The sequence below is a fragment of the Balaenoptera acutorostrata genome, chromosome 2 (assembly GCF_949987535.1).
Source record: "Balaenoptera acutorostrata chromosome 2, mBalAcu1.1, whole genome shotgun sequence".
Lineage (NCBI taxonomy): Eukaryota > Metazoa > Chordata > Mammalia > Artiodactyla > Balaenopteridae > Balaenoptera > Balaenoptera acutorostrata.
The window spans coordinates 80290722-80304559 of NC_080065.1; the positions used below are offsets into that span (position 1 = coordinate 80290722).

Here is a 13838-nt window from a genome sequence, read left to right on the forward strand (position 1 = left end):
TCAGACGTGCATTTTTAGTCAACTTGCTAAATCAGACGTGCATTTTTAGTCAACTTCTTCCCCGTGGCACAAACCGCAAATGGAAATTCGAATAATAGCATGGCACAAAGAAAAACTACCCTGCTTGCTCTCCACAGTGAATTAGTATAATGTTATTAAATGTGTGTGAACTTGCCAACATCCCTCTGACAGAGATACAAAAAGAGGCACACTAAAGTCACTAATGTTCCATCAGTGCAAACACAGTGTAGGATAAAACTCTATTTTAACATGCAAGAAGTAGCAATTCCACAAAACACAATAGAATCTTCTTCACTAAGTAGAGAATGGAAATAGATCTTTGTGGTTTGCTGTCGCTGATTCCCACAGAAATCCTGTCCTACGCTGTCATTACCGTGTGATGCCAGCTCTACCTACCTCTCCAACTCAGAGCCTTCCTTTATCTGTTTCGTGAACATTTCTAAAGGAACATGACTAATGACACAACTCCTCTAGTAACTGCGGCAATTTTCTGTGCTTTTCCCACCTCCCAATACCTCTTAACTCTGAGCTGTACCAAGCTTAATCACACACTGAATTATTATGTTTGGACAAATCAGTCAATAAACATTATAGACATAGATCCTTGGAGAAAAATCTACTACATAAATTCAGTTGCCATCACCAAAAGCAAGAACAAAAAAATGAAAACACACATGTTAATAATAGCAAATACACTGAAACCATCTAGACCAGGACTGTTCAGTAGAAATATAAGGTAAGCCACATATGTAATTTTAAACATTTTAGTCGTCACATTAAAAAAGGGAAGAGAAACATGTAAACTTAATTTTAATAATGTTTATCCTAATATATCTAAAATATTATCATTTCAACCTATAATCAATATAAAATTAATTAAATATTTTATAATTTTTGTACTAGCCTTGGAAAGCTAATGTGCATTTTACATTTATAGTACATTTTAATTTGAACTAGCTACATTTGAGTACTCAATGGCCAATACATGGCTAGTGGCTACCATATTGCTTCAGCATAGGTCTAGAGTTTTGGGTTCATTCTTAGTCCTCAGTTGCAGTTCAAATGCTCTCTCTTCAGAGAAGGCTTCCCTTACCACCTTACCTGAAATGACCTTCCCCAATTACTCTGCATCTCATGATCCTTTATATTTCCTTCACAGCCTGGAATTTTCTTCTTTATTTGTTTGTTTACTTATTTATAGTCTGTGGGCCCTAACAAGAATGTAAGAAACCTGAGGGCAGGGATCTTGTTGTAGTCAGTATTTCATCCCCAGCCCCTGGCATGGTGATCAGTCCATAGCAAAATTTAATAAACATTGTTTAATAAATGAATAAATAAAATACAGAATTTGTATTATGGATTGGCGAATAGTAGAATATTAAGAAATGTGATTTAAGATCAAGTATCTATCATGTCGTTGATACAATCTATCATTGTCACTGAATATTTAGCAAATATATTGGGTAACACTTTTCTAAATTGAAAACCTATCTCTTTTTCATAATGTTAATGATCCTCAATCTATAACATGCTTTCTTTTCACACACAATATTATATAGAAACAATATACTTGTTTCATTACTCTAGCAAAGATTTTGAAAAATACTTATAAGAATTCTTTGGTTCTTATGACATAAATCTAGATACCATTAGTAAATCTATTTATCTGTTACTCACAAAAACATAAAATATTATCTATGAGACGTTTGTAGAGACAATTATATATTTGCCTGAGCAGCAACGTGCCTCCTCCTTCTACTAGTATCATAATCCTGATTTTTATCTAGCAAATCACCTATTCCTCCCTCCCTCTCAATCCATGTGGTTTACATCATGCTGACATAGTCCCAGAAGTGGGCATGTGACCCAGGCCTGACCGACCAGTGTAAACTATCCACAGAGCTGCAGTGATAGGGTCAAGGATGGGCACATGACCCAAGCTGGTCCAGTGACAGGCAACTCTTACACTTTTGCTGACACTGGGAGAGAGATTGTAACGTTTGTAGAATGTAAGTCTGGAACTGCTGTTTGACATATTTGCTACCACATGAAGTGAGGTTGTCTGAAAATGAGGCCAACCAAGAAAAAACCAAAGTCGAAGATGAGAAAGGCAGATTCTGAATAACACTACTGTAGTTCCTAGATCTGGCCATTCATTAAGTCACATCTGCCCTCTGCTGTAATGATGGATGTACTAGAATATTCACTGCAGAATTTTTTATAATAGTAAAAAACTGGAACTTTGCAATGGGCCATGCACAATGGAAGGGTTAAATAAATAATGAGCTATCTATACTAAGGAATATTATGTAGCTAATAAAAAAATAGGCTATCTAGATGCACTGACAGCAAAGCTCCCTAAAAGACATTACACGGAAATAACATGTTGCAGAAAAATACATTATCCCAGTTCTGGGTACATGAATTTTTATATACAAAGTCATAGAAAAGGACCTGGATGAGTGCACACCAATTGTGGACAAGTGGTTATGTCTGGGAAAGAGATTCGAAATAAGAGGGTGATGGGGGACAAGGAGAGAGCCAATCATTTTGCTTAGTTTATTACCTATTGCATAAATCTCATAAAATGAAAATGAATTCGCGTATTCCTTAGGTAATCTGAAAAGAACATGTTACTCTTTAAAATAAAATAACAACTTGATATTTTATATTTCTCATTGTACTACATCATTCTCACTCTGAGTGGACTACTCTTGTTATTTCTTTAAAACAATGTAACAGAAATGAAAGTGCTCTTCTCTACCCCACTCTTTCCATTCTTTACCAGCCCAAATTTATGTATTGTCTACTTTTTCAGTCTGGCTAAAAGATATGTTGAGAGAGACTAAGACAGGACAGAGAGAGATAGGAACAGACAGCAAGCTACAAGAGAATCTCCAGTGCACCTTCTAAGATTGGCTAAGGTCTTTGATTTTTTTTTCTCTTGGCCTCCTGAAAGCACTTTTATTGACTTCATAAAAATACCGCTTGTATTTATTCAACTGTCAACATATCAACAGCCAAATATTTATAATAATAATCTTTATATTAATTTAGATAGTCTTGGATCACAGTAAATAAACTGGCCTATTATCAGCTCACTGAAAGGCTTCTGGTCTCTGAATTGGGCACAAATGCTTTCCTAATTAACATAAAATCTAAACCTTTGGTTTTTTTTGGCTTGATCTAGTCCTCAGAAATCTTCACATTATCTTAGGTACCACCTCCTGCTTTTGTATTCCCCTAGATTTCTACAGTATTCCCTCCTTAAAAATCACACAGCTAAAGATGCTCAGAGTGTGAGACAGGAGTCAGGGCCCTTTTGATGCGCAGTAAAGCCAAGCAGAATTGGAATTTACACAGTGCTGACACACCGATGTGTTTGTTAACAGTGAGTACTGCTCTATTTTATTCTCAAAGCCCACTTATCCTGGTAACTTAAACCTCCTACAGAGTCTGTTGACTTTCTCCTTCCATTATCCTTGCCTCCAATGAAAATCTTAACATTATGCCAAATTTGCTTCAGATTTCCTGGAAGAAATAAAACATTACAGATACAATGGAAGCCACCATATGCCCCTGCCTATTCTATCTCCTTCCATTCCCTCCTAAGGTAAACACTCTATAGGATTATCTTTCATCATCCCCATGCACCTTTTTATATTTTATTAAATATGTGTTTATCCATAAACAAGATACTGATTTGCATGTTTTAAGCTTCATAAAATGGTATCATGGTATATAGATGCTTTGGGTTTTTTTTGTTTTTGTTTTTTTGCATAGCATTACCTTGAGGTTTCATGTAGTTCTACATAGTTTATTCTTTTTAACTGCTATATAGCATCCCAATCCAAGCATCCATTCCCCTGTTGGTAAACTTAGGTTGTCTTTAATTTATTGTTATTATTAAACTACTCTAATTCTTGTACATGTGCAAGAATTTCTCTAAAGGTGAATAACGGGATAGAATTGTAGGATTAAAGGATATACACAGCTGCACCTTTACTGGAAATTGCCAAACTGCGTCCCAACATAATTAGACTAATTTACAATTCAACCAGCAGTGTATGAGAGTCTTCCTTGCACTAGATTCCTAGAAACAATATCCACAGTACTGATATTCCAGACTCTGACATTTTTGCCATTTGTTTGTGACTGGTATAGTATCTCAGTGTTTTAATTATGGTTTCCCTGATTACTACTGAAGTTGAGCATCTTATCTAATTATTATTGGCCTTTTCCCTATTGGGTTGTTTGTCTTTCTTTTACTTATTTTTGGGAGGGTCTTTCTATATTACAGTTCAGCTCCTTTGTCAATTATATGAGCTATAGATATCACCCTTCAGTGTGTGGTTTGTTTTATCATTGTTTACAATGTCTTTTGTGGTTTATTATTTTTAAATGTTATGGTTTTTTAATTTAAAACTTTATTTTTTCCAGTTATTTGTCTATATTTCTTGAGTCAAAATTATGGTGAAAATTAAGTGTTCCTCAGTCATGATTCCTGAAGCATTTCCAAAAATAATGGCAAACTGCATATCTAAAGAGGATCTGAGAAGAACTCCTATTTCCAATGAGTTCAGTTCATCAATTACTGACTACCTGCTACGTGCCCCACACTGTGCACACACATGAAGCAATCCGTATCATCAAGAAATATGGAGTCTAATTGAGGAAAGAAAACTTAGGAGCAGATGATGAAGACGGTGAAATGGAGAAATAACTACGTGCCAGAGATTGTGCTAATTCATTATTTAATTTAGGACTGGTTTAAGTAAGATGGAGTAAATGTTATTGTAAGAGATATATATAAAATGCTATGAGGCAGAGAGAAGAGAATATGTTATTACTTTGCACCCCAAAGATTATTCAAAAGATTACCTTGCACCCCAAAAGATTATTATTACCTTGCACCCCAAAGATTATATCAAGTAGTCAAATTTGAGGTAAAAGAGACCTGTGAGATATAGGAGGATCTACAACTGACATTTCTCTTTTCTCAAGCAAATCCATTTTCCCAAATAGGTCACTCACAAATTAATCCTAATTTATTTAGAAGATTAATAGGAATTAAGGGGCAGGTTATTCACTGGAAAAAAAATGCTTCCTTGGGAAGCTAATTCCTTTTTACGATCAGTAATCCAATTACATAATGACATTTTCTCCATTCATCAAAGTTAAAAAAAAAAAAGCCAGCAGTTCTTAGGAATCATAACAAATGGCAAATCTTCCTGTATCTGATTATTCATAATTTGTAATACTGAAGTTAAAAATAAGCTCTTATTCCTTAAAGAAATTCCATGGTAAATACCTCTATAAACAAAACATCCATATTTACCACTTTTGTAAATACAATGTTCATATTATGTTTCTTTCAGTGTAGGTAGTATCTAGAGCATTTTAAAAAGTATAGAATATGAGAGTGCTTAATATTCTTCACTCAGGAGGAAGAAAGGACTCGAGCTAGAAATAGAGAAAGGTGGCCAGCAGCATCACATATTTCCTCTGCAAAGATTAAGGGTATCCCACTTCCTTGAAGCTATCAGCTTTACATTTCAGTCTTCTATCACTGTAACCCTCTAGGACTTACAAACTCAAATGTGTTTGCAATTTGTCACTTGGGGGTGACAGTAAAATGAATCTGGAAAAGAGAAAATAAGACTGCCATTTGAGAATTAACCTTTGAAATAAAACTACAGTAGGTCAGAGCACATAGATAAATAAAGGCAAGTTTAATTGTCAGAATGATACAAAATCAAACGCCTGAAGGCGTGTGCATTACCAGTAGGTAATGCATCAATGTCGTGGACCTGGTGGGGACCTGTGTGAATGCACCGAACGGCAGTACTCCAGCCTCATCTACAGGGGACAGTCTGTACTCAGCTCCAGAGAGTTGACCCCATGTGGGAAGGGCCCAGGAAGGCTAGATCTCTGGATTTTTCAAATATTTTTTCCAATTTTTCTGGTTATGTGAATACTCCTGCTTTTTAAATCTTAGCCTCTATATAGTATGAGACAAACTAAAGCTTCTCAAGGTCAGATGTGCCCATGGAGCAGCCAGTCTTGGATCCTCAGACATGACAATAATCTATTAAACATACTGATTCTGCCAGTAGAAAGACATGGTCCAGACAAGGGAATAGGTGCAAAGCAATCTCAGAAGCAAGCATAGGCCATGGCCGTTCAAATGCTGGGCGAGGGTGCTCTGGGCTGGTGGCATGTCCCTTATTATTATAAATCTGCGTCTAATTCCATCAAACCCATCAGTCTGAGAACGAACTGTCTTCTGACTCCATGCTCACCAAACTACTTTCTGATTAGAATTTGGTACCCTGTTTACATGACTTTAGGGAGAACTTGCTGGAAATTTGAGGAACTTAAGGAGCGGGCTTCCCTGGTGGCGCAGTGGTTGAGAATTTGCCTGCCAATGCAGGGGACACGGGTTCGAGCCCTGGTCTGGGAAGATCCCACGTGCCGCGGAGCAACTAGGCCCGTGAGCCACAACTACTGAGGCTGCGCGTCTGGAGCCTGTGCTCCGCAACAAGAGAGGCCACGACAGTGAGAGGCCCGTGCACCGCGATGAAGAGTGGCCCCTGCTTGCCGCAACTAGAGAAAGCCCTCGCACGGAAACGAAGACCCAACACAGCCAAAAATAAAGAAATAAATAAAGCCAGAAAACCTCTAAAACAAAGGAGCAACTCAGCAGCTATGTCTCCCATTATAAATTAATAAGTTGGCAGCCTGGTTAGTAGTGGCCTGCCTACAGGCACAAAGAGGGCTGGGTGGGAACATGAGCCACCAGACCCCAGCAGTTTCACTTCTCATTGTAAATGGAAACATTGGCATTCTGATTCTGTACATTAGTCATATGAGCTTTGTTAATATGAGCCCAGCTCTGGGGGACAAATGGGCTCTGGAACTGCTGACGAGTGTGGTTTCCGGGCCCACAAGGCTTTGCGCCAGACCATGGACAGTGGCAAATGCCCTAACACAAGTCCACCCTGCAAGCCCTCCTGGGAGCTTAAGTAATTTATCTTACAACCTCATTTACCCTCACTCTGCCCCCATGGCCATACCTTTCAAAGGATTCCTATCTGATTCTATGAAGGTCCAGAAGTGACCTAGAAGTGTGAAGTGAAGAATCAAAGAGAAAACCCAATGAACATGGACAGAATGCCCACAGAAATGAAAATACATATCTGCAATCATCAGCGCTAGGAAGCAGATATTGTGCTATGTGCTTGCTAAAGACCATCCCATGTAATCCTCAGAAACTCTGTGAAGCTAGTAGTACTTTTGGCAATTATTTTACAAAGGAGGAAATGGAGGCTTAAGGAGGTTAAGTAACCTGACCACATTTACATAGCTAACGAGTAGTGGAGTTGGGATTAGAATCCACACCTTTAAACACTGCGCTCTTGTTGTCTGTATACTTTATTTCACTTCACTGTTTTTAACACCAAACATGCACTGTGTACTTATTATATGCCAGGCACCGTTCTAAGTACTTTACCAATATTAACTAATTTCTTCCTCATGATAACCTTATGAAGTGGGCACTAAAATATCCTTATTCTGATAAGGAAACTGAGGCAAAGAGAAGTTAAGTAACTTGCCCAAGATTATACAGCCCGTAAGTGGCATAACCAGGATTCAAACATAGGCAGTCTGTCTCCAAAGTCTACGCTTTCAGTCTTGTGCTACTCTTACAATGTTTCCTTGGAAGAAATGATGAAGATTCAAATTTCAAATGTTAATTTCTATACTATTGTAAGTGCAATTTTTCAGGAGGATAGATAGAAACACAAGGGGAAAAATTTATGCCATATCATTTCTCTTTATTATACACCAATTAGAAAAACTGCAATTCTTCTATATTTGAGAATTATGAAGCAAGTAACCACCATAAAATACTACAGGCCTAGATACAATTATTCTTAGGAGATATATCCAAGGAGGGTGACAAATTTAATTCTATACCTTTTTTTCCTCACTATTGCAGAGGAAATTAAAGGAATACTTTTTATTTCTGCATTTATAAATTCTGGGAAGTAAAGATTGGAATACTTTTGAGAGATCTAAGATGAATCAAATATTCCAGAATTTAATTTAAAGGTCATTTTCTCTTAGAAATTGAGGAAGCTTAATTTCAGAATAAAAGTGCATTGAACATAAAGAAATTGATATGGATACATCCGACTTTAAACCACACTTCCTCTTAAACTGAAAATGGAACTTTCAGATCCATAAATTGCCAACTTTTATTAAAAAAAATACTTTGGAATAGATTTGGTAAAAAATAACACCTTCTGACTCATGTAGTAAATGTGAAGGAAACTTTTCTATTTAAATAGTGAGAAAAGGCCTTCATTGGTTGCTATACCACTTAAACAATCCAATTTAGACCCTCTCAGACAAGGTCTACAAAGTTAACTCAATCCTGAATTCAGAAGATCTGTTTAAGTGTGGGATATGTTGCATTCCCCTACCATCTCTGGTGTTTGATTAAGTTTATAAACTCTTTCCAGAAACTGTTATCTTGGGAGATACAGCATGCTTCTGAACCAGCTCATAAACTGGCACTCAACAAAAAGAGACAATACCTATAATGCTTTCTTTCTTTCAGTTCTCTCTTCTCTGAAACAGTCCAACCATCTTTGCTTACACAATTCATGTAGTCTGGTCATCAAAACATAGCTTACTCCCCTAGCAGTACTGCTTCCCTAGTTTTATACCTGAGAATTCTCAACACAGCCCACACTCAGGCCCCTCTCCTGGGGCCCCTTCATATTTCTCTTCTCATTCTCTTGCTACTTCCATTCTTCCTTGCATTGTCTCCATTTCATAAAACCATTTTAGGAATTTTAAAGTCATTTTTGAGGCAATATTCCATGGTTGTTAAAAGAGTAGGTTTTAAAAATCTGACTACTTTATCAGGGCAGCACCAGTCTTGGAACTCCCCGGCCTCCACAGCCAGCCACCTGGCGACCCAGCCCTTCCCATCAGCAGGTCAGCAACAGCCCCAAGACCACCCCCCAGGGCTGTGGAGCCAGATGCACTGGGATTTGGCCCTGTCCACCAGCAGGTCAGCAGCCACTGCATAAGGCAGTCCTAGCAGCCAACCAGGCTGGGGGCCAGCCCTGCCTACCAGCACACTACAGCAGTCGGCCCTGACACGACAGAAAGGCCCACACAGCCCACATGGGTGGTACCCCTAAAGCATATAGATCTGGTGACCAGAGGGGAATGTGCAACTGGACCCCACAGGACATCTCCTACATAAGGCCACTTCTCCAAGATGAGGAAATGTAAATGACCTACCTAATACATAGAGACAAGGCAGAGGATAAAGCAGAGAATCAGGCAAAATGGAAACAGAGCAATATGTTCCAAATGAAGTACCAAGACAAAACCTCAGGGAAAAAAAACAACAAAACAAAACAAGGTGGAGGTAAGCCACCTGTTTTACAAAGAGTTCCAGGTAATGATCAAAAATATTCTCAACAAAGAGAATATTTCAAGAGAAGAGATGAACACAGTGAGAAGTTTAACAAAAAGTTAGAAAATATAAAGAAGATCCAAACAGAGCTGAAGAATACAATAACTTAAATAAAAAATACACTAGAAAGAATCAACAGTAGATTAGATGATAGAAAGGAATGGATCAGTGAACTGGAAGACTGAGTAGTGAAAATCATCCAAGCTGAACAGAAAAAAAAATTTTTTTTTAATGAGGATAGTTTGCAAGACCACTGGGACAACATAAAGTGTACAAGATTTGCATTATACTCCCAGAAGGAGTAGAGAGAGAGAAAGGAGCAGAGAACTTTTTTTTTTAAACGTCTTTATTGGAGTATAATTGCTTTACAATGGTGTGTTAGTTTCTGCTTTATAACAAAGTGAATCAGCTATACATACAGAGAACTTACTGAATAATAGCTGAAAACCTCCCTAACCGGGGAAAGGAAACAGACATCTAGGAAGCAGGCAGAGTCCCAAACAAGATGAACCCAAGGAAGTTCACACCAAAACACATTATAATTTAAATGGCAAAAATTAAAGATAAAGAGAGAATCTTAAAAACAGGAAAAGGAAAGCAACTAGTTATGTACAAGAGAATTTCCATAAGACAATCAACTGACTTTTTAGCAGAAACTTTGCAGGCCAGAAGGAAGTGGCACAATATGTCAAAGTGATGAAAGGAAAAAAATCTACAACTAAGAATACACCACCTGGCAAGGTTATCATTCAGGTTTGAAGGAGAGATAAAGAGTTTTATAGATAAGCAAAAGCTAAAAGAGTTCAGCACCACGAAGTCAGGTATACAGGAAATGTTCAGGGGACTTCTCTAAGGAGAAAAGAAAACATCACAACTAGAAATATAAAAATTACAAAAGGAAAAATCTCATCGGTAAAGGCAAACATGCAGTAAAGGTAGTTGATCAACTGGTTAAAAGACAAAAATAGTAAAGTCATCCATATCCACAATAAGTAGTTAAGGAATACACAAAACAAAGAGATGTAAAACATGATGTCAAAAACATTAAATATGGGGGTGATGAGTAAAAATACAGATTGTTAGAATGTGTTTGAACTTAAGAGATCATCAACTTAAAATAATCACTTATATATAGAGGTGTTATATATGAACTTAATGGTAACCACAACCTAAAAATCTAGAATAGATACACACAAAAAAGAGAAAGGAATCCAAACATAACACTAAAGATGATTATTAAATCACAAGTGAAGAGAGCAAAAGAAGAACAAAGGAATAAAAAAGAACTACAGAACACCCAGAATACAATTAATAAAATGGCAACAAGTACATACCTATCAATAATTACTTTAAATGTAAGTAGACTGAATGCTCCATTCAAAAGACATAAAGTGGCTGAATGGGTAGAAATCCAAGACCCGTATATATGCTGCTTACAAGAGACTCACTTCCAATCTAAAGACACATAGATTGAAAGTGAGGAGATGGAAAAGTGTCTTCCATGTAAATGGAAATGAAAGGAAATCTGGGGTATTAATACCAATATCAGACAAAACAGACTTTAAAACAAACACTGTAACAAGAGACAAAGAAGGACATTACATAATGATCAACGGACCAATCCAAGAAGAAGATATAACAACTGTAAATATATATGCACCCAACATAGGAGCACCTAAATACATAAAGTAAATATTAAACAGACATAAAGGAAGAAACTGACAATAACACAATAATAGTAGGGGACTTTAACACCTCACTTGTATCAATGGACAGACCATCCAGACAGAACATCAACCAGGAAACACTGACCTTAAACAACATATTAGATCAGATAGACTTAATAAATATATATTTATATTTCATGCAAAGGCAGCAGAATACACACTCTTTTCAAATGCACATGGAAAATTCTCTAGGATAGATCACATGCTAGGACATGAAATAAGTCTCAATAATTTAAGAAGACTGAAATCATATCAAGCATCTTTTACAACCACAGCTATGAGGCTAGAAACCAACTACGAGAAAAAAACTACAAATAACACAAACAACTGAAGGCTAACCAATATGCTATTAAATAACCAATGGGTTGTGGAATAAATCAAAGAGGAAATAAAAAAATATCTGGAGACAAATGAAAATAAAAACACAATGGTCCAAAATATATGGGATGTAGCAAGAGCAGTTCTAAGAGGGAAGTTTACAGTGATACAAGCCTACCTCAGGAAAAAAGAAAAATGTTAAATAAACAATCTAACCTTACACCTAAAGAAACTAGAAAAAAGAAGAACAAAAGCCAAAGCTAGTAGAAGGAAAGAAATCATAAAGAACTAAATAAAATAGAGATTTTTTTAAAAAAAGAAAAGATCAATGAAACTAAGAGTTGGTTCTTTGAAAAGATAAGCAAAATTGGTATATCTTAAGCCAGATTCATCCAGAAAAAAAGAGAGAGGACCCCAATAAATAAAATCAGAAATGAAAGAAGAAAAGTTACAACCAACCACAGAAATAGAGGGATCATAAGAGATTACTATGAACGATTACCCACCAACACAGTGGACAACATAGAAGAAATGGATAAATTCCTAGAAACGTACACTCTCCCAAGAGTGTCCTGAATCAGAAAGAAAGTGGAAATACGAAGAGATTAATCTCTTCGTATTTCCAGTAATGAAACTGAATCAGTAAAAAAAAGAACTCCCAACAAAAAGAATCCAGGACCAGATGAATTCACAGGTGAGTTTTACGAAACATTTTTTAAAAAGTTAACACCTAGCCTTCTCAAACTATTGCAAAAAATTGAAGAGGAAAGACTACTTCTACAAGGCCAGCATTACCTCATTCTACAAGGCCAGCATTACTCTGATACCAAAACCAGACAAACATACCACAAAAAAAAAAGAGCTGGAAAATACAATTCCTAGCAGAAGGACTATGCGTTAATGAAGAAACTGGCAGCATGAGCCTGGCTAAATTTCTTAATTGCTATGTGCCAGTGATTGCTATGTGCCTCTTGCTTTCCCCTCTTTGGGTGTGTCAACAGCACTTTACTTATGCTTGTCCTGCCATTGAAAGTCGGGTGTTGTGAGGAATGGGGGAAATGGGGAAATGTTGGTCAAAGTGTACAAAGTTTCATTTATACCCGATGAATAAGCTCTGGGAATCTAGTGTACAGCATGGTGACTATAGTTAATAATACTGTATTGTATACTTGAAATTTGCTAAAAGAGTACATCTTAAATGTTCTCACCACACATGAAAGAAATAACTATGTGAGGCAATTGATATGTTAATTAGTTTGATTGTGATATCACTTTACAATGTATACATATATAAAACATCATATTGTACACCATTAAATACATATAATTTCTACTTGTCAATTATACATCACTAAAGCTAAAAAAGAAAAGAAAAAAGTTGGGCATGGTGGGGCAGATAACTTGTCTCTTATGTTCACAGTTCCTCAGATTTAAGAGCTGTGCTTAAAGAACTACACTGAAGGAGTCTAATCTTCACCAGGACCTTAAATGATAAAAAAACTAGTGGATGTTTAGAGTTGAGGGTCTTGGGGGAGAAGATGAGTACATTTGGCATGTGAAGAGGATGTGAGCTGTAGCTGCATGGTAGATTATGGAAGACTGTATTTTCTAAAGAGGCACAAAAAAATCTCTCCCGTTGCACATGCTCTTCTCGCAATGGAACTGACACTCCTCCCATCAAGAGATGATAAGAGATTTCTTGACCTTGAGCAGGATTGTGACTACAGCAGAAGTGATGCTATATGACTTCTGAGGGTAGGTCATAAAAGCTGGTACACAGTCCATCTGGTTCTCTCGTGGGCTTGCTCTCAGAACCCAGTCACCATACCACAGGAAGGCCAAGTACCCCATGCAGAGGCCCATATGGAGAAATGCTAGGCCTATAGCCTCAGCTGAGCCTCCTGCCAATGGCCAGCACCAACTTTCCAGGCGTTTGCATAAACCGTCTTGAAAGTGGATCCTCTAGCCCCCAGCTGAGTGATACTGCATGGAGCAGAGACAATCTGCTCTTACCAAGCCCTGCTCAAATTACATGTCGATGAACAAAATAAATGGTTGATGCTGTCTTAAGCCACTAAGTTTTGGGGTAGTGTGTTATGCAGCAAAGTACAACTGGAGTACCCTCTGTTTTCCCTGCTTGCTGTCTTCTATTTCTCCTCATTCCACATAAATTTTCTAGAAGATAAAGCTGATCAAGTTATGTCCCAGACCTTTCTCTTTTTTCCCATTTGGATCTCTGCCACTAAACTGTAATCACCTCAAGATCATGAATG

At 37.2% G+C, this 13838-nt stretch overlaps 1 protein-coding gene across 11 annotated transcripts in view; it reads right to left on the reverse strand.

Annotated features, from left to right (window-relative positions):
• The window catches only part of MCTP1 (multiple C2 and transmembrane domain containing 1), a 560962-nt gene that overhangs the window by 362922 nt on the left and 184202 nt on the right, over positions 1 to 13838 (reverse strand). The gene's annotated exons all lie outside the window — the stretch shown is intronic.